General features: G+C 37.2%; 1 protein-coding gene across 1 annotated transcript in view; it reads left to right on the top strand.

Moving 5' to 3' along the window:
• Positions 1-25,974, top strand: part of LOC120525236 (transmembrane protein 272-like) — a 43,512-nt gene that overhangs the window by 5,067 nt on the left and 12,471 nt on the right. The window contains exon 2 of the mRNA XM_039747364.1: positions 18,572-18,697. The gene's annotated coding sequence lies outside the window, so the exon portion shown is untranslated. The remainder of the gene's footprint in view (positions 1-18,571; positions 18,698-25,974) is intronic.

The following is a 25,974-nucleotide window of genomic DNA, read 5'->3' as shown; positions in this document are numbered from 1 at the left end:
CCTTCCTCTTCTCACTAAGCATTCCCGTACCTTTCCTTTTCCATCTTGTGTCTGATATGCAGTAAACGTTTACTCATCTTTGTTTTAGTACTTCACCACTTTTGTATTCTCATTTTGTTACACTTCCTACTCACTGCCTCTCCTTCATTTCCCTTGGCAGCAAACTGGCCTTGTTTCAGGTCTAAGACTCTTCTAAATGGTATTTCCCTTGCCTGTGATTTGCTGCGAGTTCCCCAGCTCCTTTTCAAAATAGTCAGATGGGGGTGCCCGGGAGTACAATGGACTGAACACTGGCCATGCTTTGGATCTGTCATCTTTGTATCTCATTATCATGGGGGTATAGGAGTAGAAGTTATCGACAAGTAGGAATTGAGCTATGTAGGAATGAATTGCCTGTTCTTTTGAAGATGTTGTTCTTATATCATTATTCTTTGTATGCCTAATTATTTACAAAGGTGTGATCGTGAATTTCAGGTTTATTCTAAAATGAAGTGCACCTGCTTAGACTAAGTGTCTGAGGATACACTTGTACGATGTGCATAATTAGGCAAGGGAGGATTATTAGTCACATTAAGAGAACTGATCAATTGAGGTGTGCTGTTTTTACATTGGATGCAGTACCACATATTTTGGACTGTGTATTTTCAATACTGATTTAACATTTAAAACTAAATGTTTTATGTATGCACCTAAGAGAAAATTAATTTTGTTGAGAGCACTCCCTTTAGCCCAATGTTTCTTACCAATCCACTTTCACCTAAGTTTTGTAAAATGTCGTTTTGAGATCTGAAGGTCTCTAAAGTCATCTTACAGCATCCAAAACACTAATTGTTAACTTACCCCAATTATGGCTTTCAGATATTGTATTTTTGTGAAATTTGCTCGTAGATGTCTTTTCTGCCCTGTTCTGTTAAAACGACTGTTTTAATAACTTAATTCATACATTTAGATTCTTTTAGCATCTAATCTATTTAATTAAACTGAAAAAATCTGTTCATTCAGATGTTTCTGGTAGCTCATGCCCTGCACTAAATGATTTGCTTACAGTAAATTTTGCTAGCAGTATAGGCTTCCTGCTTGTATTCAGTAACCTTTGAATTGCTAAAATATGTTAGATTAAACAAATGACTTTTTTTTTTTGTCCCAAACGCAGATGTTTACTATATATCTGATTAAAACATATTTTCATTAATATACTGAACACTAAGTCAGTTTTAGAAACAGATACATTTGGAAGTAATGACAAAAGGCTTATCACTGACAAAAGAAAACTAAGACAGTCAATCGCTATTTAAATTATCCATTTTTCAAAAATGTTTGAATGCTGTTTGAAATGTAAAAAAGACAATGCAATGATTATCAAATCATGTAGATCCTGTATCTAATTGAGAATAGTAGAAAGATAGCATATCATATACAGTATATGGTAAAACTGAGAAATTGTACTGTTTTCTGAAAAATGTGCTCCTTTTGAATTTGCTCAAGCAAAACATTTAAAAAAAGTTGGTACGGGGTATGTTGATCACTGTATTGTATCACGTCTTCTTTTAACAACACTATTTAAATGTTTGGCAGCTGTGGAGACCAAATGCTGTAGTTTTGGAAGTGAAATGTCCCATTCTTGCCTGATATAAGATTTCTGCTACTCAACAGTTTGGGATCACCTTTGTTTATATTATTCATTTTGTTATTCGCCAAATGTTTTCAATGGATAATGTCTGGAGACCATTACTGCAGACCAGTTTAACATGTACACTCTTTTGGAATATGTGCATAATGTGATTTGGTGTTGTCCTGCTGAAATAAGCAAGGACTTACCTGAAAAAGATGTCTGCATTTATTTCTCCAAAACCTGTATACAGTATATTGTTCAGCATTAATGGTTCCTTTCCAGATGTGCAAGCTACCCATGCCTGTGCACAAATGCACCCCCATATTATCAGGAATGCTGTCTTTTGAACACTGATAACAACAAGCCAGATGGTCCTTCTCCTCTTTAGCCCAGAGGATGCGGCATCCATGATTTCCAAAAAAGAATTTTAAATTTTGATTTGTTAGACCACTTGACTGTTTTCCACTTCATCTCAATCCACCATAAATGAGCTCGGCCCAAGGCAGCAGTATTTCTAGATCAAGTTTTTATTGTTTTCTTCTTTGTATGGTAGAGTTTTAACTTGTATTTGTAGATACAGCAACAGACTTTGTTCACTGACAGATGTTTCTAGATGTGTTTATGAGCCTTTGCAGTGATTCACATTAGACTTTTTTTTTTTATTATTTTTTTTTTTTTATGCAGTGCTGCCTAAGGACCTAAAGATCATGGCCAGCAAATATTGGTTGTCAGCCTTGTGTGCACATATTTTTCTGGAATCTGTGAATTTTTAATGATATTCTGTATTGTACATAATGAAATTACCAATTTTGTATTGAGGAAAGTTTATTCTTAAATTGTTGCTTGCCTTTTTTGCCCATACAGTCTTTTACAAAGTGGTGAACCCTTCTCTGTCTTTATCTCTGCATCCCCCGCCCCCCCCTTCTTAAAAAGTGTTGCTGGCATCAAAATCAAAATGAGCATGCATTTTTCATAAACTAACATTTATCAGTTTCGACATTTGATTTGTTGTCCTTGTTCTATTAAGGGATGCTCCGATCCATCGGCTGTTGATTCTCACTAAAAAGAGACTCTAACATTAAAAAGGCGGATCCCAAAAATCAATATTTTCAGCCCCTGCTTTTCTAAGCCAGCAATGTCTGGCAAAATTTAAAAAGCTCCCACTCACTGGTCTATCAGTGAATGAGAGGAGATTGATATTGATGATGTGCAAAAGGATTCTTTTATAGTGATTCGATTTGATTCAGATCTTTGAATCACTGATTTGTTCACTTCAAAAACAACAAGCTATATTATAGTTTAAAATCTAGAATCGTATCATAACAGTGTAATGACTTTAACCACCAAACAATACAAGCAATATAAAAAGCAAGCAACAAAATAAGTAATTCGCACATCATCATCGCCATTATAATAATAATTCTCTATTGAATTTTGACAATAAATGCAATTACAACAATAAATAGAAAAAGCACAAATAGAAACTTAGAATAGTGCACATAGTGGTAGTGCTGCGGCCTCGCAGATAGGAGACCTGGGTTTGCTTCCCGGGTCCTCCCTGCGTGGAGTTTGCATGTTCTCCCCATGTCTATGTGGGTTTCCTCCAGGTACTCCGGTTTCCTCCCACAGTCCAAAGACATGAAGGTTAGATTCATTGGCGATTCTAAATTGTCCCGTGTTTGTGTCTGTCTGTCTGTGTCCTGCGGTGGGGTGGCGCCCTGCCCGTGATTTGTTCCCTGCCTTGCACCCTGTGTTGGCTGGGATTGGCTCCAGCAGACCCCCGTGACCCTGTGCAGGGTAATGGATGGATGGATTAATCTCCCACAATTTCCTTTTTATATTCCATTCTTTCTGATGCAGTCTCCCATACACATGTCACCAGTGAACTGAACTGCAATTCAGTGTATTGTGAGTCTCTTGTCTTGATTGTTTCAGTGAACTAGTTCACTGCACTGTACTGTGAGTCTCTTGTCTGAAGTTCATGAACGAACATCTCCAGATCATAGGAGACATACTTGTTCATTCAGTCAGTCGGTGTACTGACACTTTCATTGCTGCTCAGTCAGAGTGAACTGATCAATGGTGTCATCTACCAAGTCAGTCATTGGTTAGTTGTCATCATGACTGTTTTGCTGAAACCGTTTACTGATGGTTTATCTCCCAAACACAGCAGCCATTTAAGTGAAGGTAAGATGCCAGCTCTGGACTGTCGCTGATTGCTGTAAAAAACATAGCATGCACTGCGCATGTCTCAAAGATTCAGTCTTTTATATTATTAAACCAGTATGTTTGTTCAGAGACCAAAAGAAGTACAAAACAACTAGATTCATTGCTAATAACTAATTAGTATATTAGCCTTTACGTTAAGAAAGTGGAGTAATAAACTGAAAAAAAAGCTACTTTAAGGAATTCAGACCTTAATTGTGTCTTTTACGTTCCATTAATACAGATAGCACTTGAGTTTGGACAGTGTGCTTGTTAAAAATGCTGCAGCTTACACTTTTAATTGTAAAAGGTCAAGGTAAAAGAAAAATGTGAAATTGCGGCTTAGCAAACAATAGGATTTTTTTAAAATGTATATTTTATTTGTTGTGTGGCATACAGTATGTTTTAGTAAGAAACAAGTACTACATAATTCACCTCAAGAATTACTAATGTCTAGTTGAGACACTGAAGAAAAACACATGTATAAATCTAGCAAATGTATATTTGAATACCAAAAAACTGTAGTACAATTAATGATTTAAAATGATAAAAACATGCAAGTGCATGTATATTTTGTACAGTGTGGGGAAAAAATGGTCAAAAATGGAAATGAAATTGAAAAACTTGTATTCAAAACAAAACATATCCTGGAAGTATTTTCAAATTATGTAACTTATTGCTTTCAAACAATTACTTTTACACCTGACCATTCATAGATTTGAATGAATGTGTCACAATGGGGGGAGTTCCCAGTGATAACTGAGATCATTTAACAGAACACATAACAGCAGGTGCTTCAAATAGGCAGGTAATTGAGCACTTTTAGCATCTGCAAGTAGCCTTGATGGCCATTCTCCACTCAAGCATTTATACTGTTAGTTGAGCTTCATGGCTAAAACTGCTGAAATACCCAATGCATCGAGGGAAAGAGTCATAAAATTATACAATCAGAGTCTTTCTGTCTTCAAAAATTGCCACCAGAATTGATATGAGGCATACTACCTTGCACTACATCATTCAGAAATTCAAGTCTGGTGAATTAAATCGTTAATTTGGGGGGAAGAGGGAGAAAAAGACAGACCAATACATCAAAGAGCTTGCCATGAAAAACTGAAAGTTGTCTGCTCCACAAATTGCAAAGTAAGTCAAGGAGGCTACTGATATTCAGGTTTGCACACAAAAAATAAAGAACAGGCTGAACAAATATTGGCTGTAGAGAAGGGTTCCTCATAAGAAGCCATTTATAAGTAAAAAGAACAAACTGAAACGACTTAAATTTGCCAAAGAACATGTTGACAAGCGTGTGTGCTTCTGGAATCAATTTTATGGTCTAATGAATCCAAGTTCATTGTGTTTGGATCAGATGGTCGTCCGAGAGTGTGGCACAACTTGAAAAAGTAGTATAGCCCCAGTGCCTAAATCTAACCGTCAAGCATGGTGGTTGGAGCATGTGGGTTTGGGTTTGCATGGTAGCTTCCGGTTTCAGCAAATTACATTTATTGAAGGCATCATGAATTCCCATCTGCTGCCAAACTGCTTGGGTGTCACTACATTTTCCAGCAAGATAACTACCCCAAGCATACTGCAAAGCATATGAACGCCTTCCTCGCCGAGAAAAAAAAAAAAAAAAAGTTGAAACTGCTTGAGTGACCCCCACAAAATCTGGATCTCAATCTTATTGAGTACCTCTGGAATGAGATGAAAACAAAATGCCCAGCAGACCCACCATGCAACAAACGGAATTTGAAAGACCTGCTCGACTGCACCTGTGAGAGCCTTGACCCAGCCATTTGCAACACTCTTGTTGAAAGCCTGCCCAGGAGGCTGTATGCCGTTATTGCTGCCAAAGGAGGGCCTACCAAATACTGAGCAGGACTTTGAGAACTCCAATGGCTAGGTGAAGATATAATTGTTTGAAGGCAATAAATTACACAATTTGTAAGCACTTCTGAAATATGTTTTGAATAAAAGATTTTCTTGTTTCTTTACATAACACACAAGTAATTAACATTTTAGACAGTTTTTAAAGGTTGTTCTTCAATGTCTTGAATTACATTTCAATATTTAACCATTTTTTTCACATTGTACAAAACCTTTGACTGCACTGCATATTATATTTGTGATCACCCTCCTACTACTTCCTAGTACTGGGTGGGACCCCCATTTTGCATTCAGAACCGTCTTAATTTTTTTGCGCTGGAAACATCCCCATAGTATCACATAGTTGCTGCAGATTTGTTGGCTGCACATCCATGATACGAATCTCCTGTTTTACCACAAAGGTGCTCTATTGGATTGAGATCTGGGGCCTTGTGCATAACGGTGTGCGTAGAACTCGCATTAAAACATGGAGTATGAACAGAACTTGGAATGTACATACACACAAAAAAAGTTACATGCACAAAATCGTGCTCAAGCCAGCGCCATCCCATCCTGTCTCCTCCCAGACTTTTGCAAAAAGTGGAAAAACGTACTATTTGTTGGTTTAAGCAGTGGTATAGACTAGTGCTGGGCGGTATACCAGTTCATATTATTTTGTTACGATATGGATTTTTCTTATACCACAACAGCGGTTTAAATAGCCTAAACAACATTCGAAACATGGCGCAGTGGGAAACTGTTTAAGGGGGGACCTTTTTCACTACTGCACCGCTAAACAAGCATGCAACGGAGTACATGCGTTAGTGGAGGTATTGAACGGTGAAAATGGACAGAGAACATTCTGAAACTGAAGCTGTAGTAGACGATAAAGTTGAACATGATGACAAAGAAGAACTTTTTCCAAAAAAAGGAGCCGTGTCTGTTGTCTGGAGATACTTTGGTTTTAAAAGGTCGGATGTGCACCATTATGTTAAAATGTGTGAATACTGTTTCTATACTACTGGATAATACTGCAAGCCACGTTCGACTTGTGTTTTTTTTTTTTCCCCAATACTTTTTGTAATGTACATGGGTACTGTGTAGTAGTGTTACGAAATGTTGATATTCTTGATATTTCCACTTTAATCTGACGCTTATGACGAGATTAAAGTCAACATGTTGACTTTATTCTTGTAATTTGTCATTAAAGTAGAACATCGTAAACTAAACTTCATCGTAAAATGAATATTTAATTTACTAGATTTTCTCAAACCCCATCATAAGTTATGTAGCACATTAAATGTTTTGTGTTAAGTGTTCCCTGATCATTAATCGTTACATCATGCTTAAACTGACTTCCTCTTGCAATAAGAGGAGGGACAGGCAGCGATCACCACACAGAATACATTAATTTCATGATGTTCCTGCTCCCTGAACATTTAGAATGCTAAGATAAATGCTCGGGCGTGACCACGGGGCGGGGTTAGGGGGGCTGGGGTGGGCACTGCCCACCCTGCGAAATGCTCTGTCTGTCCAATGAAAACTCTGGAGAAGAATACCATTTGATTTTCACAGTTCACTTCGCCGCACATTTTGCAGCACGTTTTGAACCTGTTGACCACATTCTTTAATTAAAACAGCATATACGTTCCATGCTTTTATTTTATGGTTGGTAACACCAAAGGCTATGCATAGGTGGCTTATTAAAAAGCAGACATCTTCAACCTCTGTCCCTCTGCGAGCTGCTGGCTCCACGGTTAAGCCCAGCACCGCTGCTACCAACATGCAGCACAGCGCTCCCACGTCGGGAACTGAAACTCCAAAAGATGTAGATAAGCCTACACAATCCTCCAGCTCTGCGCCCATGTCGGGTACTCCAAACCTCTGCCTTCAACAAAATTATACAGTCCGGTCTGCCTGACTTAAATATGGATAGCCCATCCCAACCCATATTAATTAATCATCCCAAGCGCGCATTCGGAAAGACACTCGGATGTGTTAGTGCAAGCTGGTATCAGTCTCGACCATGGCTTGAATATTCTGTTGTCCATGATGCCAGCCTTTGCTTTGCCTGCCGCAAATCTAGTGTTTCCAATTTGGACTGCGAGGACATATTCACCAAACACGGCTACACTAATTGGAAAAAAGCTCTAGAAAAAGATGGTGGCGGCTTCCACAAACATGCGTTTAGTATCCCGCACATCAGAGCCATGTCTACATGGCAAGAGTATCGGTGCCGACGTGTGAAAGCATAGTTCAACTACTGGGTCCATCCCAGATAGAAAAGAATAAATATTATGTGAAAAGCATTGGGGAGGCCGTTCAGTTCCTTGCAGTCAATGAACTGGCTTTGCGTGGTCACAATCACAAAGGTGGGGAGGAGGGACTTTTCCTTAAGTTCTTTGATTACACAATCAAAAAAGATGCCAAACTTGCAGAAATTGTAAAATACATCCTAGACAATGCAAAATACACATCCAATGTAATTCAAAATTAAATAATTGAGACTCTTGCCAAAATGGTGGTAAAAGATATCGGGACCAAATATGAAAAAGCTGACTCTCCTGGATTTTGCATTAAAAGTGATGGTACCAGGGATCGCTGTAACATTGAGAATTTGTCTGTAGTGATTAGATTTGTCCAGAACTCCATCCCTGAACACCCGATTGGCTTAGTTCAACTGAATCCACTTGATGCTGAATATATTTGTAACCAAATTCTGTCACATCTCTCTGAGTTAGGTTACAGCCCAGACAATTTGTGTGTCAGTGTTTTGATGGTACTTCTGTCATGTCTGGGGCAAAGGGTGGTGTCCAGGCTTTGTTACAAAACGAAGTTGGTAAGTATATTCCATATGTACACTGCTACAACCACCACCTCCATTTACCAGTGATACATGCAATGGAATCAGAACCTCTGGCTAAGAAGTTCTTTGACTGGTCAAATTCATTGAACACATTTTGTCACTGACATTGTTTCACATACATACAATATACCCACACTGGCAAGACTTCTAGAAATATGATGGACCAGTCATTATGATGTCACAAAGTCCATTGTCAACAATGAGGAAGCTATAAGGGGGCTTCTCTCATAGGTAGCAGAGGCTGACACTGCCCCTTTTGACATTTGCATAGAGGCATGTGGTCTTTTGACCCAATTAAAAAAGCAGAATTTCTTCAATACAGGAAAATTCCTCCTTCATGTGCTTGGTGTGCTGAAACCAGCCAATGCAATTGTACAGGCACATGCAGTGGATTTGTGTACTACTGGGGAGGTGGTGACAGCATCACTGGCCTCACTGAAGGAGATCAGATGCGTCTCATTCTGGGAGGAGCATTTCTTTCCGTGTGAAAGTAGGCCTACCAATTCCCTCAAAAGGAAACTGAAAGTTAATTCACAGCTTGATGATAGTATTGTCGTGTCTACGCTTGGGCATGGTGACTCTGATGAACAAATTGCTCCTAATCAGACTTTTAAAAGGGCTATGTTCAGCATTCTTGATAGAGCTATTGTGGAAATGGAGACAAGATTCTCTCAGAGAAATGTTGAATTATTGAGGGCCACATCGCTTCTCCTGCCAAAATCAGAATTATTTCTTGATCATTCTCTCTTGAAACCACTTCAGGCACTTGCAGGTATAGAGCAAAACAGCATGAGCTTGCAAAATGAAATTGCTGTGGCAAAAGCAATGTTGATTAATAAACTGCCAGCTGATGCTAATCTCTCTGAAGCATGCAAATGCATTCAGCAGTACAAAGAAGCCTTCCCTATGTTGCATTCGCTATATGTCACAGCACTCATCAATGGTGTGTCTTCAACTGCATGCGAAAGCTCTTTCTCTACTTTGAACTGCATTCTCACTCCATTCTGCCAAAAAATGCTGCATTCAAGGAAGAGAAATTTAGTCATTCTGGCACATGAGAAAAACCTCACAGAAAATCTAGACATGAATGAATTTATTTTAGAATTTGCCAAGAGTAACTGCAGACCAGTCTTGTAGATAATATCCAGGTTAAACACTGGAAACTGATCCTATAGCCTCCCTAATGACTACAATGAGCCACGTTTCTGTTCTTGCTCTCATATGTTGTATACATTTGACTTTATTGATATTTACCTTGTATATGTAGTTCTATATTTGTTCACAAAAAATAATACAAGTTCCATTGACTCTGTTTTATTGAACAATAGGTTATGGTTTATGCCACAATTTTTGCTTTTATGTGTTATATAAAACTACGTTTGTTATTATTATTTGACCCCCCCTACAAAAATGGGGATGGATGGATGGGTGGATATTTTTTGCTCATAAAACCAAACACCCCCCCACCCCCAACAGACAAGCCAAATGCCCACCCACACATGATGTTTTGATCACACCTCTGTAAATGCTTGATATAATTTTCATGATGAAATGCATTAAAGCATATATTAATCATGTGGGGGCACGGTGGCATGGAGGGTTCACTGCTGCGTCGCAGCAAGGGGGTCCCGAGTGTTTCCTGCCTTGAATTTCAATGTTTTTCTGGTGGGTTTACTTGCCGTGCTTTAGTTTTTTTCTAAGTCATGTAGGATGTGGGGTTTTGTTATACTATATTGACCATGCTAGGGTATGTATTGCTCGTATTCACCCTGCATTGTGCTGGCGCCCAGTTCAGGATTTGCTTCTGCCTCGCACACAATGCTTGCTGGGATGGGTGCAATCCTGAATGGATGGCATAATTAAACATGTATGACGAAGATTTTTTTTTTTTTTTAAGTTTTGAACACTCTGTGGTCTAAGCTTATAACTAGTTTTAATTTCACAAAGACAATTATAGTGTGGTGATTGGTTATGTGGAGAAAGAGAAAAGGGAAGGATAGGAGCTAGGGGTTTGGTATGTCAGACAGACAGCATGCATGCAATAAAGAAAGCCTGCTCAGAAGAACATCCATTGATTTCTGTGTTCGTGTCTCCAGCCACCAGATCACAAATGCAACATTTACACGATATTTAAGTTAAACCTGTGTGATACCCATTCATACATCCAGTTTTTTGGAACCTCGTCACACCTGCCATAAAGTTCTCTACACTGAATGTACACCTGTGGACCCCTTACTCCGAGGGAGCAGCACTACCGCCACACAACCATGCATGTTTAATACACGCTTTTAATGCATTTTATCATGAAAAATTATCTTAGCATTCTACATTTTCAGAGAGCAGGAATATCATGAAGTGAATATACTGTATTATGTGAGGCGATCGCTGTCTATGCCTTGTCACAGATGACCGGGGACACTGCCCGGCCGGGATGCCTGGATATTCCCTAAGTTGGGCAATACTTCTCCTCGGCCACAAGAGGGCAGCCGCCCGGGTATATTTGGGGGCCACAAGGACAGAGCTGAAATACTTATTTGGACAGGACATGGCCACTGCCTGGGGGCGCTCGGACAATTAGAGAAGCTGGGATAGCAGCACTTCCGCCACACCAGGAAGTGCTGCCAGAAGTAATTCCAAGGTCACCCGGAGTGCTTCCAGGTGCTTTCCTGACACTTCTGCCACACCAGGAAATGACGTGCAGGGGAAGCACCTGGGGCTCATCCGAATCATAATAAAAGGGGAAGCCTCCCTCCAGTAGAAGAGCCAGAGTTGGGAGGAAGGAGACGAAGCTTGTGAGGAGGACAGGAGGTCAAAGGAAGAGAAAGAAGAGGAGTTGGTGCTTGAAGACATTGTGGTGCTCGAATATTTAATAAAAAGTGTGTTTTGGACATTCTGGTGTCGGTCTGTCTGTGTCTGGGGGTACACTTTCCACAGCCGCCTCTTAGTATAGAGGAAGTCGGTTTAAGAAGCGCATATCGATTAACAACTGGGTTGGGGAACACTTAACACAAAGCATTTAATCTGCTACATTAACTTATGACAGGGTTTGATAAAATCTAGTAAATTAAACATTGATTTTAGGTTGAAGTTTAGTTTACGACATTCTACTTTAATGACAAAATAAACTATGAGAATAAAGTGGAAATGTTGACTTTATTCTCGACACAGGTTTTTTTTTTTCTCTTCACTGTGTCCATATTTTTTTTTCTTCACCGTGGCCCTAATACGCTTCCATGGGGCTATACCACAAATAGCATTAGAAATGCAAGTTGTAGTTTTATTATTTATGTATATAGCTTAGCTTAAAGCAAGGTCCATATTAATGCAGTTTGCCTTAATGATGGTTCTGTTGGTAAAGATGTCATCACCAAGTTGCACTTGTTTTCTTTTTTTATTTTTGGTGAATACTGTGTAATGCACCTGGGCTTGAAGTCCTGGAAGTAATTGTATTACTGGAAGTTGCACAATTTTATTTATTTTATTGTTATTTATTTAAATATTATGCAGTTTAATGAAAGTAAAGTTGTTTATAAAGTCACTTTAACATGTCCGTGGACAGAGATTGTTAACATTAACAAAGTGTAGTTGGTTTACAAAAAATATTTACTATTTATTCCTTTTCTAAGACACATTCAGTGCAATACAACTTTTGACAAGCACCTCTGGATATTTTACTAAGTCTAAATGCCTCTTTAGATGGTTGAAAATCTGTTGTCAAAATTTTAGTTTGTCATTTGCAAACTTTGTTCAATAAAAAGGCTCTATATTTTGACTGCATCTGTCATGAAATGTGATTCCTTCTCTTCATTAGTGCCACCCCCTTGGAAACTATCAGTTTATGGGGCCATGCAAACCTGTATTAATACTTGTGCGCAAAATGTTTTTTATACAATGTATAATTCTCATTACAGTGGAACAGGTTATTCTTAGCCAGTAATTGCATTGGATGTGGTTAACATCCACTCATGCATGGGGGAAAAAAATACCGTCTAATACTGTGAAACCGGTATAATTTTGAAAAATACCATGATGTAGAGTTTTGGTCATACCGCCCAGCACTTGTATAGACGACTAAAAGAAGTTGATCGAGTGATACAGAGCAACAGAGGAACTCGGAAGTTCAAGTACAAAAAGTCGCACAGTGCCCAAATTAAAAGTGGTCAGATATCAGTCCACGTGAAAAGGCGAGTCGTAGCCCACTGTCTGAGTGACATACAGAAGCTTATTAGGGTACGTAGGAAAGAAAAAAAGTAGGGTCGGGGGAGGGGTGGGGGTGTTAAGGGTAAGGTTGAAATGTCCACTTGAATCTTGTAGTTTATTTTGTTGTTTAAAGTAGAATATCGTAAACTTAATCTTAAAATCAGTGTTACATTTACTAGAGTGTCTAAGATCCCATCGTAACTAAAGTAGCACAAAAATTTAAACGGTAGACCAATTGGCACACATTTTAAAATATTTTTATTACGTTGCCTGAACCACTGTAAGTGAGACCATTTTTTCAGCAACACAGCTTTGAAAATGTTTGCTCCACAGTTTGTTATATAAACCTAGAAGCCCCTAGCATGACACGGTATCCTCGAACAACTGTGATGGTTTCTTCCCTTGTGATCCTCTGAAAAAATACATGTTTGCAAGCATTTGCTGTGAAAATTCCTTTCCATGTAGTGTATAGTAAGACTTCTGTATGGCTCAGATGTCCAACTTGACCATAAATTTGTATTAGTGGCAAAGTATGTTGCGTCTTTCAAGGTATCCTCCAGCTTCACCTAACATTTGTCAAAAAGCTACAGCAGTGCAGTGTGAGAGAAACTCGCACTTTCTGCAGTGAAGTTTATACCGAGAATCAAGGACTTTTAAAATTTTCATGAAGCATTCTTTTTTGGCAGCACTCGCTGACATGTCTTTTGCCATGAACTAAGTGACTGCACTTGTGGTGCCCTAATGTCTTTTTGATTCTCTGTCACATGTGGTCATTTCGGCAAACCTCAACACAATAGACTGCTGTCTAGGTACAGCACCACTGCTTGAATGCTTGCTAGCCACATCACTTGAGTGTTCCCTCCGGCAGTCTTCATAGTCCATTGGATGGTACCTTTTGAGGAGGTGGAATAGATTTGTTTTATAATCTGTATTGTAAATACTTGGCGGCAACCAATCTTGCGTACTGAGTTTATCGGTGTTTGGTCTGATTTGTGATAACTGAATCACTTCCAAACTTCTGCAAATTGTTCTGGTGTTTCACCAAGCTTATGTGCTGTATGATAGATCACAAGCCGTCTGTATTTCTTTATAAATAAGATGAAAAATGTTTTTATCAAATTTTATACCCAAAGGTGATCGAAAAAATATTTTTCATGAAAAAAATAGAGACCATATTTTCACCCAGCACTATGATGGCTGAACTCCATTCATTATGTGACATTTTAGTTAAAACTCCTGTTGCCAAAATAACCTTGGATTATTCAGGGTTATTCACTTTGAAATGAATTGGTGAAGTCTGGAAGTGTTGCAGATATCTTTAATTTGTTACTAGGTAACATAATCTCAACAACAGATGTTAAAAGAAGATCAGTATATGGGTGAGGTTTCCTTTAACATTGATTTTAGCTCACATATAGTGAATGAGCTGTGCTATTGAAAACTTAGATTTAAAGTGTAAGATCTCTAAAGATCCAAATACCAACTGTCTTTCATGAAGTGCCGTATAGGTTAAAGATGACTAGAATGATGTAGTTATCATAGGCAACAGCAATTGAGAGTAAGATCTCGACTTAAGATGTTTCCTAACAATTATCATCAGCTATAAAATGAATTTCTTTGTAAAACAAAATTCCCCGTTCTTATTACCCCAGTTTCAAGTGAAATCCTTGGCAAACCCACTCAATTTTCAACTTAGTTTTTTCTTTAATATTCAAATCTGTCTCATGCAGGCATAGTCTATCTGAGCTAAGATATGAGAGCTTTTTCTTTTGAATTTATATTGAGACATTGCAGCTTAAAATAATTGATCAGTATGTTTTTTTTTCTATTTCAGAGTTAATTTTTCCTATTTCATTTATTATCTTCTAAAATAACTTTTCAAATGTTTCTCATGTTGTATTCAGTGGTGATTCAGAATTACAGTGTAGGCATAGAATAAGGTGAGTGAGACTAAACACACTCTCTCTCTCTCTCCCCCAATTAATAAAACTTGCTAATAACGTGTATTATTTTTTGAATGAAGTAAACTAAAATACAGACCATAGGAAAAGAACACGAACATCAGTGTTCCTGCTAGTAAATCATCTCAATAGCTGATACTTGTGGTTTGTAGTCAATATCACATTTTTAGTTCCAGAGGTATCAGTTACTTTTGTATCAATCTTCTCGTTTATAGTGAGAGTAGAAAATCTATATAGGATTAGACATCCTAACAGGTGCCATACTCTAGTAGTAACATTCATTATTATAAAAATGGTATCTAGTGTTGATTTGAAGCCCCAACTAACTCATAAATTTATACGGGCCCTGCAATTTTTCAGTGTTTTAATATAATCATTTACAAGACAATTTTTATTTTCATTAAATGTTTAGATTTCTTAATTTATTATTTACAAAATGTCAGTTGATGTGAAATCTGATTTGTGACATGCTTGCCTGCTGTTGCTTGATCTGACCCCCAGGATGTTTAACGAGGTATAGCTGATCTTTATATACGTAGGCCTTGAACATGCATGTTTAACAGGAATGCCTAACAGTGACTGACTGACTTTACATACCTTTTACATTTAGAGCTCTCAAGCAACCACCATGATTTTTTTTCCGAAGTGTCCACTGGCAAATTACCATATATTTTTGTGATACTGAAGTAGCATCTACCATCTGTGTTCACCCATCCATCCATTATCCTTAAGTGCCAATTTACATGCAGCTTTGTCCGGCAACCTTGTGTACAAGGTAGAAGCCATTCCTGCATGGTGCGTCACACTAAGACAATTTCAAATCACCAAGTAATATAAGATGTGCATCTGTAGGATTTATTGGGAAAATTAAATACACAAAAATGCTCAGTTTGTTGCAGGGAGAAATAAAATACTAACCGCACATCTATTCTTATTTAGCTGTCCAGAAGCATGTGTCTTTGGTAAAATATCAAGTATGGAGTGACCTTGTATTTTATCTGTTAAATTGAATTCTGTGCCCGTTTACTTAGTAAAATACCATTTGATGATGTGTTCTTTGAGGGGTACTACATACAGTGAAGATGTACTGATTGATGGAGAAATCCATATACAGTGGTGTGAAAGATACTACATACAGTGAAGATGTACTGATTGATGGAGAAATCCATATACAGTGGTGTGAAAGACTATTTGCCCCTAACTGATTTCTTATTCTTTTGCATGTTTGTCACACAAAATGTTTCTGATCATCAAACACATTTAACCATTAGTCAAATATAACACAAGTAAACACAAAATGTAGTTTTTAAATGATGGTTTTTATTATTTAGGGAGAAAAAAAATCCAAACCTACATGGCCCTGTGTGAAAAAGTAATTGCCCCCTGAACCTAATAACTGGTTGGGCCACCCTTAGCAGCAATAACTGCAATCAAGCGTTTGCGATAACTTGCAACGAGTCTTTTACAGCGCTCTGGAGGAATTTTGGCCCACTCATCTTTGCAGAATTGTTGTAATTCAGCTTTGAGGGTTTTCTAGCATGAACCGCCTTTTTAAGGTCATGCCATAGCATATCAATTGGATTCAAGTCAGGACTTTGACTAGGCCACTCCAAAGTCTTCATTTTGTTTTTCTTCAGCCATTCCGAGGTGGATTTGCTGGTGTGTTTTGGGTCATTGTCCTGTTGCAGCACCCAAGATCGCTTAAGCTTGAGTTGATGAACAGATGACCGGACATTCTCCTTCAGGATTTTTTTGTAGACAGTAGAATTCATGGTTCCATCTATCACAGCAAGCCTTCCAGGTCCTGAAGCAGCAAAACAACCCCAGACCATCACACTACCACCACCATATTTTACTGTTGGTATGATGTTCTTTTCTGAAATGCTGTGTTCCTTTTACGCCAGATGTAACGGGACATTTGCCTTCCAGAAAGTTCAACTTTTGTCTCATCAGTCCACAAGGTATTTTCCCAAAAGTCTTGGCAATCATTGAGATGTTTCTTAGCAAAATTGAGACGAGCCCTAATGTTCTTTTTGCTTAACAGTGGTTTGCGTCTTGGAAATCTGCCATGCAGGCCGTTTTGCCCAGTCTCTTTCTTATGGTGGAGTCGTGAACACTGACCTTAATTGAGGCAAGTGAGGCCTGCAGTTCTTTAGACGTTGTCCTAGGGTCTTTTGTGACCTCTCGGATGAGTCGTCTCTGCGCTCTTGGGGTAATTTTGGTCGGCCGGCCACTCCTGGGAAGGTTCACCACTGTTCCATGTTTTTGCCATTTGTGGATAATGGCTCTCACTGTGGTTCGCAGGAGTCCCAAAGCTTTAGAAATGGCTTTATAACCTTTACCAGACTGATAGATCTCAATTACTTCTGTTCTCATTTGTTCCTGAATTTCTTTGGATCTTGGCATGATGTCTAGCTTTTGAGGTGCTTTTGGTCTTCTACTCTGTGTCAGGCAGCTCCTATTTAAGTGATTTCTTGATTGAAACCGGTGTGGCAGTAATCAGGCCTGGGGTGGCTACGAAATTGAACTCAGGTGTGATACACCACAGTTAGGTTATTTTGTAACAAGGGGCAATTACTTTTCACACAGGGCCATGTAGGTTTGGATTTTTTTTCTCCCTAAATAATAAAAACCATCATTTAAAAACTGTATTTTGTTTACTTGTGTTATATTTGACTAATGGTTAAATGTGTTTGATGATCAGAAACATTTTGTGTGACAAACATGCAAAAGAATAAGAAATCAGGAAGGGGGCAAATAGTTTTTCACACCGCTGTAGATCTGGAGAGAAAAATTAAACTCTACATAGATATTGCCTGACCTGAGGTTTTATCCCTGGTTCCTGTAACTGAAATGTGGCTGCACTATCCACTGAGATGCTCAAACTGAGTTTACAGTTTACTAATGTTATAACGTTGACGTAATGTTATATTTTTCAGCATCTCTGTTTCAAGAGATACAGGAAAATTCTGAAATAAAACACTGGCATATTATTTCAGAACCACTTTCTATGTTGATTTCAAAGGATGGAAAAATAAGGTAAAAAGGTGAATGGTTCTATGATAAAAAGGAAATGTAAAATGGATATTCATGAGTTTGCAAATGAATGGGAATTGGACTGATAACCAACCTAAGTTTCATTCCTGCTTCATTTTGTCTTACCTTGCCTGGCCAGATTAAGTGCTATCCACCCTCAGCACTGAACTGGATTTAGCTAGTTTAATATATTGCTAATAAAAACACAAAAGCCAGAATACCTTATTTGAAAAGCCAACATTAAAATTGCTTGTTTGTGAGTTTCCTTCTTTTTTTTTTTCTGCATTAAATTGTTCAAATGTTCTTTTTTTTTTTTTTTCTCTCCGTTTTGCTGATGCCCACTGCCATACTCCTCCTATTTCTCAATTGCATTATGTGCTGTTACTTGTACAGGGCATTTAAATTGTGCAACACTACATTTATGTAGTCAAACCTGTCTGAAAAATAAAATTAATTTGGTTTTTAGGTGCTGAAATAAGTTATTTGCATTACAAAAATGTGACATTGTCCTGTTCATACCATACTGTTACAAATGAAGAATTTTAAAAGCAACGCCCACCCTACCTTAGAATTTTTGAACCCTTTATCCTACATTGACAGTTAGCTAACCATGCGTTTTTACAGGTTATTCCAGTTTTTGATGTTTGCTTACCTCTGACATGCTATTTCTACTTTTCATAATACTATGGATAGCATATGCATGCCTTAATTGTCATTACAGTCAGATTTCAAAATCGGTTTCTTTAGTGAGGTTTTTTTCCAAATTAGCTTAACAGCTGGCTCAGTGAAGATGTAGATCACCTTGTTCTTTTTTTTTCTCTCTCAATGCAGGGTCTCAGAAAAGGAATGATAACACCCAGCAGGAGGACTAAGGAGTGGCCCAGATAAACTTTAACTTGATTACAACTGTTTCTTGGCTGCTGCACTCTTTGTCAAACTACTTGGAGACAGCTGAAGGTAAGCAACAGTATGGCATAATCCTTTACTCTTTTTTTTTTTTTTTCCTTTTGTATTCCACTTGGTTTATTTTGATTTAACCTTTTCTTTGTTGTGGTATTCATTTTTCCGTTTATTGTGTAGGTTGTAGGTTTTTTTGCTGATATCCTAAACTTGTAATTTTAAAATGTATTTTTTACTCGCTAATTTTACTACATAGACTGTTAAGCTCCACTTTTGCTGCATTGTCTTTGGTCATATGGTTCTAACTATTGTAGCTGGGGTATAGCCTGATACAGCATCTGGAATTCAGCACTGTATAATATAAACATTATGATGTTGCCTACAGATTGTTAGTTCCAGTCTAGTCTCATGCTTTCATTTTCCTACTTGTGGATTTTGTTTTTACTGCATAATGTTTACTTGAAATTTACCAGGTATGTGCAGAAATTGGGGAGTTTAACACTGTGTTTGTTGTTAGTCTAAGCAGATCTGTTGGCCAAGTAGATTTTTGCAGACAGTTTAATTCTGAAGGTTATACAAAATCATATTGATTGATTTTTTTTTTCTTAAAATGGGAACACATTGTGGGGCTAACACCACCGTGGTTCTGGCCCCTGATCTGGATTTTAATTTTACCACTCTACACAAACCAGGCAGTTCAAGTAATACTGGAATACCCTAAAAGTAAAAACATCAGCTGCTTGTAATTACACTAAAACCTACTGTATATACATACATGTATACGGTAAATACTGTTTGATCTGTTAAGTTTGTTGGATGCAATAAATATACAAACACCTATAGAATGAGAATTTTAACATCAGGCTAAATAAAGTTAATGCTACATGTGGTAACATACACTATAAATACATTAATAATACATTATAGAATAATATAGTTCTTTCCCTATCTTACACTTATCCTTTGTTTATGTATATGTCGCATCTCAGTACTGGGGAACTTTACTTTGTGTATTCTATAATGCTGCATATGGATGGCATGACAGTTAAGCCACTTGACTTGGAGGCAACTAATTGGAGGCAGGGTGTAGTTTCCCAATTAAATACTATTTTAATTGCACCAATATAATAAAACGGAGTGTAAGAAACAGTAACTTTAAATAATAAGAACAATAAATACATATAACTAAATTACAGAAATTTGTATTTACTGGAGGTTAATGTGGCGACTGAACAGAAAGCTGTATACAGTATATCCATGGTATCTGTGTAAGATGAGCGGAACCAAAATGAATATATTTTTGATTGTTTCTTATTTCTAATTTATTTGCTCAAAAGGACATTCGGTCATCAACAGGTACGGGTCATTAATCCCTTGTGCACATCATAAGTAGGCTATCTTGTAATACATGTACCGAAAAATGACAGTTTTTATTGAGCACAGATAATTGGCAGTTTGTTTAGTTATCTAAAAAATTTATTTTTTCATGAGGTATTTGAAATGTAGGAGACATATCCTAATTACAGATTTGACTGAAATACTTGAATACAACGTATATAATATGGCATGGTATTGGCAATGTAGCTGACCAGCAGTTTCATCGCTTGTCTTTACATTTGATCCAACTATTTCAAAAGTGCTTCTGGAAAGATTAAAACAGTTACAGATTCAGTATAATAACCACAAAATCAGAAAAGCACTGTTTTTGCTCTGTGTTACACTATACTGTCAGCAATTAATAGTATATCGACTATTCATCCATACCACATTTGGGGAGGCTAACTAGAAAATTTTGTGTCTTTTTGTGCAGCTCACTTTCGCTCACACTGACCTTGATGAATGTCGCCATCATAATACCATCATTGCTATCATGGAAACAAGTACTGTAGAATTTGAAGCTAACCTTGAGAAACAAATACTATATATGCACCCTCTAATTAAATTACATAAGTCACTGTATAACTAATGTATTCTATACTTCGTAATATTAAGTCTTCTATAGACTCACATTACAGTGCATTCAAAAACAGTTCAGACCCCTTCACTTTCTGTATGTTATTGTATAGTAGATTTAATGTTAAATGGATACGTACATTTGCCATATTTGCCGATCAATCTACGTTCAATATATGAAATACCACTTGTGCCAAAGTAAAACAATTAAAATGGCATAATCGCATGTAAATGTACTGAAATATGAGTAAAAAAAACAATTAAATAAGTTCACTAATTATGAAAGTCATCTAATTATGAAATGCAATGTCATTTTTGCATGTGTGTATTTGTCATTGCCATGTTTGTTTTATTTTGGCAAAAATGGTATTCCATATCAATAACCCATAATGACATGAAAACATGTTTACTAAAACATATGCACATTTATTAAAAATCAAAAACGATAATCTCACATAGAAGTATTCAGACCATTTGTTGTGGCACTCCAGATTGTGGTCAAATGCATCCTGTCCGTGACAAGACACAAGGTTGGTAACCTCCTGCATAATCAATGTCTCTCCAAGCAGACATTTAGCAACAGACAGGTGTTTTAACATGTGCTCTACAAGATTTTATGTAGAAGCACAAAAAGGCAAGTTTGAGGACTGGAAACACAGTGCTCATCCTCAGAAACTGGGTGCAGCAAAATAAGAAATAAGATGTTCCATACTGTTGTTGGCTCAATACTGTCAGAAACCACTGGGACCCTGGGACATACATTTACAGTCCAGAGAAGTCACATTAAACATTGTCTTTTTGGGGTAGTTTTGACCCAAATGCCGTTCCTTTGAGGTGGAAATTAAATCAAACCACTCGCCTCTGCACAAAAACACAAAATTTGACATGCAGAAAACTGCGACTGGTGTTCTGAACTGATTAGTCAAAACGTTTTGCTCAAACAATAGGCAGATTCTCCGCTAAAGAATGGTACATGGTTAAATGTCTGCAGGCAGAAGTGACGCACAGTGAAGATTTCCTTTAGGTTTGTGGCAGCATTTCTGCAAAGGGAGTTGGTGATGTGACCAAAATTGATGGCCCTCTCAGTACTAGGAGGTACAGGCAGTATCTGTCACTCTGTATAATCAGTGAGGCATCTATTATGTATACATATATACTGTATATTATACATACCGTATATACTCGCTTATTAGTCGGGTCTTGAAACCCGAAAAATCAATCATAAAATCAGACCCTGACTTTATACTCTTGTTCAAAAATACAATTTTTTTTTTAAAACCTCATCTTGCTTCCCCCAATCTTGCACCAGTTTCTCAGACGCATCAAATTTTGTTGCAGCAGCGCCGTTACCAATTTCTTTCGCCACTTCAACAACTTTTAATTTAAAACTGGTTTGATATTTTTTTCTGATCAATCGCTCCATTGTAGATAAGGGATACTCTTATGATAAAGGTGTATGAGGGTGTGAGATACACAAAACAGTGCAAACGCCGCTTTGAAATAGTTTGGGTATTACCGTGTTGTCACGTAGACACAATACATAGGGGGGAAAAAAAGGCCGTGTGCTCCATGGTTAGTCTCTCAGGTGGGCATTAGCATATCATAATCTCTTGGACCAGTAGCGTGAGTTTTCTGCATTCAACTTGTATGACCGACATTATAAAATAATGGAAATTATATGATAAAATCAAGCCCCAACTTATACGCAAGATAACTTCAACACGAGTATATACAGTATATAGTGTGTTACCTCAATTGTAACAGTCCCAAATTTTGTATTCCCGTACCTCCTTTTTCTTGCCTTTAAGATTCAGTATAATGTATGTGGGTGTTTCTTTTATAATATTCACCAGCATAGTAATTCTTTATTTGCAGTCGGGCAACTCATATTTTGCCATCTTGAATCCTTATTTCTCCCACTTCTGATCTTTACTTATCATTGTCAGACGAAATGGACATAGTCAACATAGACATGTTTACAAAGAGCACTGGAGATGTTGCAAAGTTCATATATTGTTTAGAAGAAGAAGTGGAAGATCAAATAAAGTGCTGCACATTGGATTGCTAGTTTTTGTGCATATTGATTTTTTTAATTATGAAATTGAATTGAAAATTAAATGTATTCATCAGCCTTAGTGAGGATTCCAGTGGCAGCTTAAGGTTACCCTGTGTACAGCACAAGTCTCCAATTTCTCCAAGAACTTCCAGGACTACCAATAGGTTGAATTTGGTACCATGGGTCTTGTCCCAGTGGGTCAATCCTGGCACTTATACTGTGTCAGATGCCAAGAGGGCATTATCTCTGTATGCCAAAGTCATCTTTACTGAATCCTTTCCATTTGAGAAAGCTATGATTCTACTTTAAGTTCCTCCTGTATTGCCAATTAACTTCTGCAGCCACACACAGTAATCTAATTTTACCTGCTAGTACTTGTGATCTCGTCTTTCTGGTCAATGCCTAGTAAATAAGTAAGTAAAATGTATTTATGAAGTGTTTTTCTCAGACAGGTGTCACAAAATGATACACAATAAAATGAAAGAATAAAGAAGTTATAAATAATGTGAAAAATGTAAGTGTTAAGCTGGACTTTAAACTATTTAATCGATTGCACTGATCTGTGCAGAAGGGAGAGTGTTCCATAGTCTGGTAGCAACAAATTGAAATGCACAATCAACTCAACTAGAGGTGGAGTTGTGCAAGAAATCCACAATGTATTGAGAAGCCTGACCATGCAGGGCTCTGTGAGTATGAAAATATATCCTAAATTCTACTGGAAGCCAATGCAAAGAGAATAAGACCGGAGTAATGTGAGTCCTTTTATGAGAGCGTGTTAAAAGAATGACAGCTGCATTTTAAATGGTTTGAAGGCAAGTTAAACCAGATTTGCTTAGACTGGTATAAAGGGAGATACAAAAATCAATGTGTGATGAAATAAAAGCATGAATAAGCATTTCCATTCTTGGCCTTAGAAACAGCAGTCCTTAACATGGATAAAATTCTGAAGTGAAAAGGGCAGGAGCGACTAGGGAACATCACCTGAGCATCAGAATTCAGGGGATGATTGAAAACATCACCTAACATGCATAGAGAGACCTGAGAAATGCTAGAAAGTGACAAACTTTTGGCTAATTGCCATGTATAGTTCAGGAGGGGCAAAAATTAGAAGCTGTGTTTTCTTAGAGAGTAAGTTGTTACAAAAAGTCATGTATTAATCTCTGTCAAACTATCAACAAAAAAAGCAAACTAGTTTAGTTGTTGACTCGTAAAAGAACAATAGAGCTGGGTGTCATTGGCATAAAAAAATAAGAAATATCCTTTAAAAGAATAATATGAGCTAACGGTAGTGTAATATAATGAGAAACCGGTAGGCCTGAGGACAAAACCCTGAGGAACCCCACAAAACAGCAAAGCACTGAATGAAGTCAACTTGCCCACATGAACTGAAAAACTCCTTTCAATTAAATAGGGTGAAAACCAGACTAAAGCTGAGCCTTTCTAAAAAGGATGTTCTGGTCAACAGTATCAAAAGCTGAAATAAGATCAAGCAATACTGGTACAGAGCACTTGCTGCAGCCATTAGTAAGTCATCTGAGACTTTAAGTAGGGCTGTCTCTGTAGAATGATTCTTTTGAGACCCTGATTGAAAAGGGTCTAAGATCTTGTTTGTCTAAATAGTTGTGGCCAGTTGCTCAACAACCTTTTCTAAAATTTTTGTAAAGAGTGGCAGTTTATGGGCCTATATTCTTTTACAACAGAGGGATATAAATTTAGTTTGTTTTTTTTTTTTCCCCCAACAGGGAGTGAACAGCATGTTTTTAAATAACTAGGGACACAACCAGAGTTCAGAGAGCATTTAATAACAGATACTGGGCTAGGGTGAATCAAGTTAAGAACTTTTAAAAATGGGGAACTTGGTAAACATAAACTAACAAATGGCTTCATTTTCTTAAACAGAGAAAATAATTCCTCAGGAGAAAGTGGATTAAAAGAGTCAAACATTAGATACTTAAGGGACTGATGTCTAGAATGGCAGGAATATGTGGAGAGATGGAGCTGCGAGCCATGGCTTTGCTGACAAAATAGTGAAGTATAAAATCAGTCACTATTTGAGGAGGCCAAGATATTAGATGGAGCTGGTGAAACAATATTAGAAATTGAATCAAATAAAACTTGTGCCTGTTACTATGGGTGAGGCTATGGATATTGCTTGACCAGTAGATGAAAAACTTAGTCTGAAGATGTATGCCTAGAAGACTCCAGTCTAAAAGAAATATAAGTGTTTTGTCCAAGTTTTTAACAGGCATTGGGGGTGTTTTCTCATTGCTTGTCCAAATGAGACTATTTCTAATGCAATTAAAAAGCTGATTGTTTTATTTCAATCAAAGATAGTTACAAAAAACAGGACACTTATGACCTTAATTCCTTACTCCACAGTAACCAAATGAAAAATTCCACTCTGATCACTGATTTTATTTTCCTTTATCCTGTTTTTGAAAGGTTTATTTTGTTTATCAGCAGTATACACGTTTTTCTGTTCTCAGACATATGTTAAAGCGCACATTCTACATTGATTTACTTTTTGATTTATTTTTGAGAAATGTGAACAACATACAATAATATTTAAGAAAAATTGGTATTATTCTGTGACAATAAATAATTAATAATTTGTGGTTTGTTTTGTGTGTTTTGTCATCCCAATTAGTTATGATGGTAGCTTAGTAGCTTAGGGTTTGTGAGTCTTTAATGTTTTAGGAAAACACAATTCCTTAGAATAGTTTAAATATATACAGCAGTTTTTTTTTTTTTTAACTTTTATGCCCATTTTCTTACCTGAAATTAATGTTTTGTGACATATTTGCCCAAACTGCAGTATTGTGTAAAATTGCACAGCGGCTTCCTTCATTTACATAGATAGCATGACAGTAAGAATGCATCTCCTACCTGTTAGGTTAAAAAAAAAAAAAAAAAAGAATAATAATAAAAAAATTAAGAATTGCATATTAAACACTAAGGATTAATCTAAAAAATAATAGTGTAAAAAAAGAAAGTCTAATACAAATGACAGCATTACAGCCTTTCTTGTGTTTTTATTCTTTTGCCCAATTTTAAAACTTCTCATTCTTTAAATGTAGCAAGTTGACAATTTGTTCTTGTGCTTAATTGCCACAATTACTTCAGGCTTTGCACAATTTCATTTGAACAATTTTGATGGGAACAGGCCTTTCAGCCCAATTTACAAACATACTTGCCATCTCAATTCACCTACTTTTTCCAAAATGACATTGATGTCGAGTTTTGAAGTCCTTCACTATTTGGTAATTTATTTAATGTAGCTTTATAAACTTTTATAAACATTAAAATAGCTCTCTGCTTCAAGAAA

The sequence above is a fragment of the Polypterus senegalus genome, chromosome 3 (assembly GCF_016835505.1).
Source record: "Polypterus senegalus isolate Bchr_013 chromosome 3, ASM1683550v1, whole genome shotgun sequence".
Lineage (NCBI taxonomy): Eukaryota > Metazoa > Chordata > Cladistia > Polypteriformes > Polypteridae > Polypterus > Polypterus senegalus.
The sequence above is the reverse complement of the archived record's forward strand: the minus strand, read 5'-3'. Positions and strand labels throughout refer to the sequence as shown.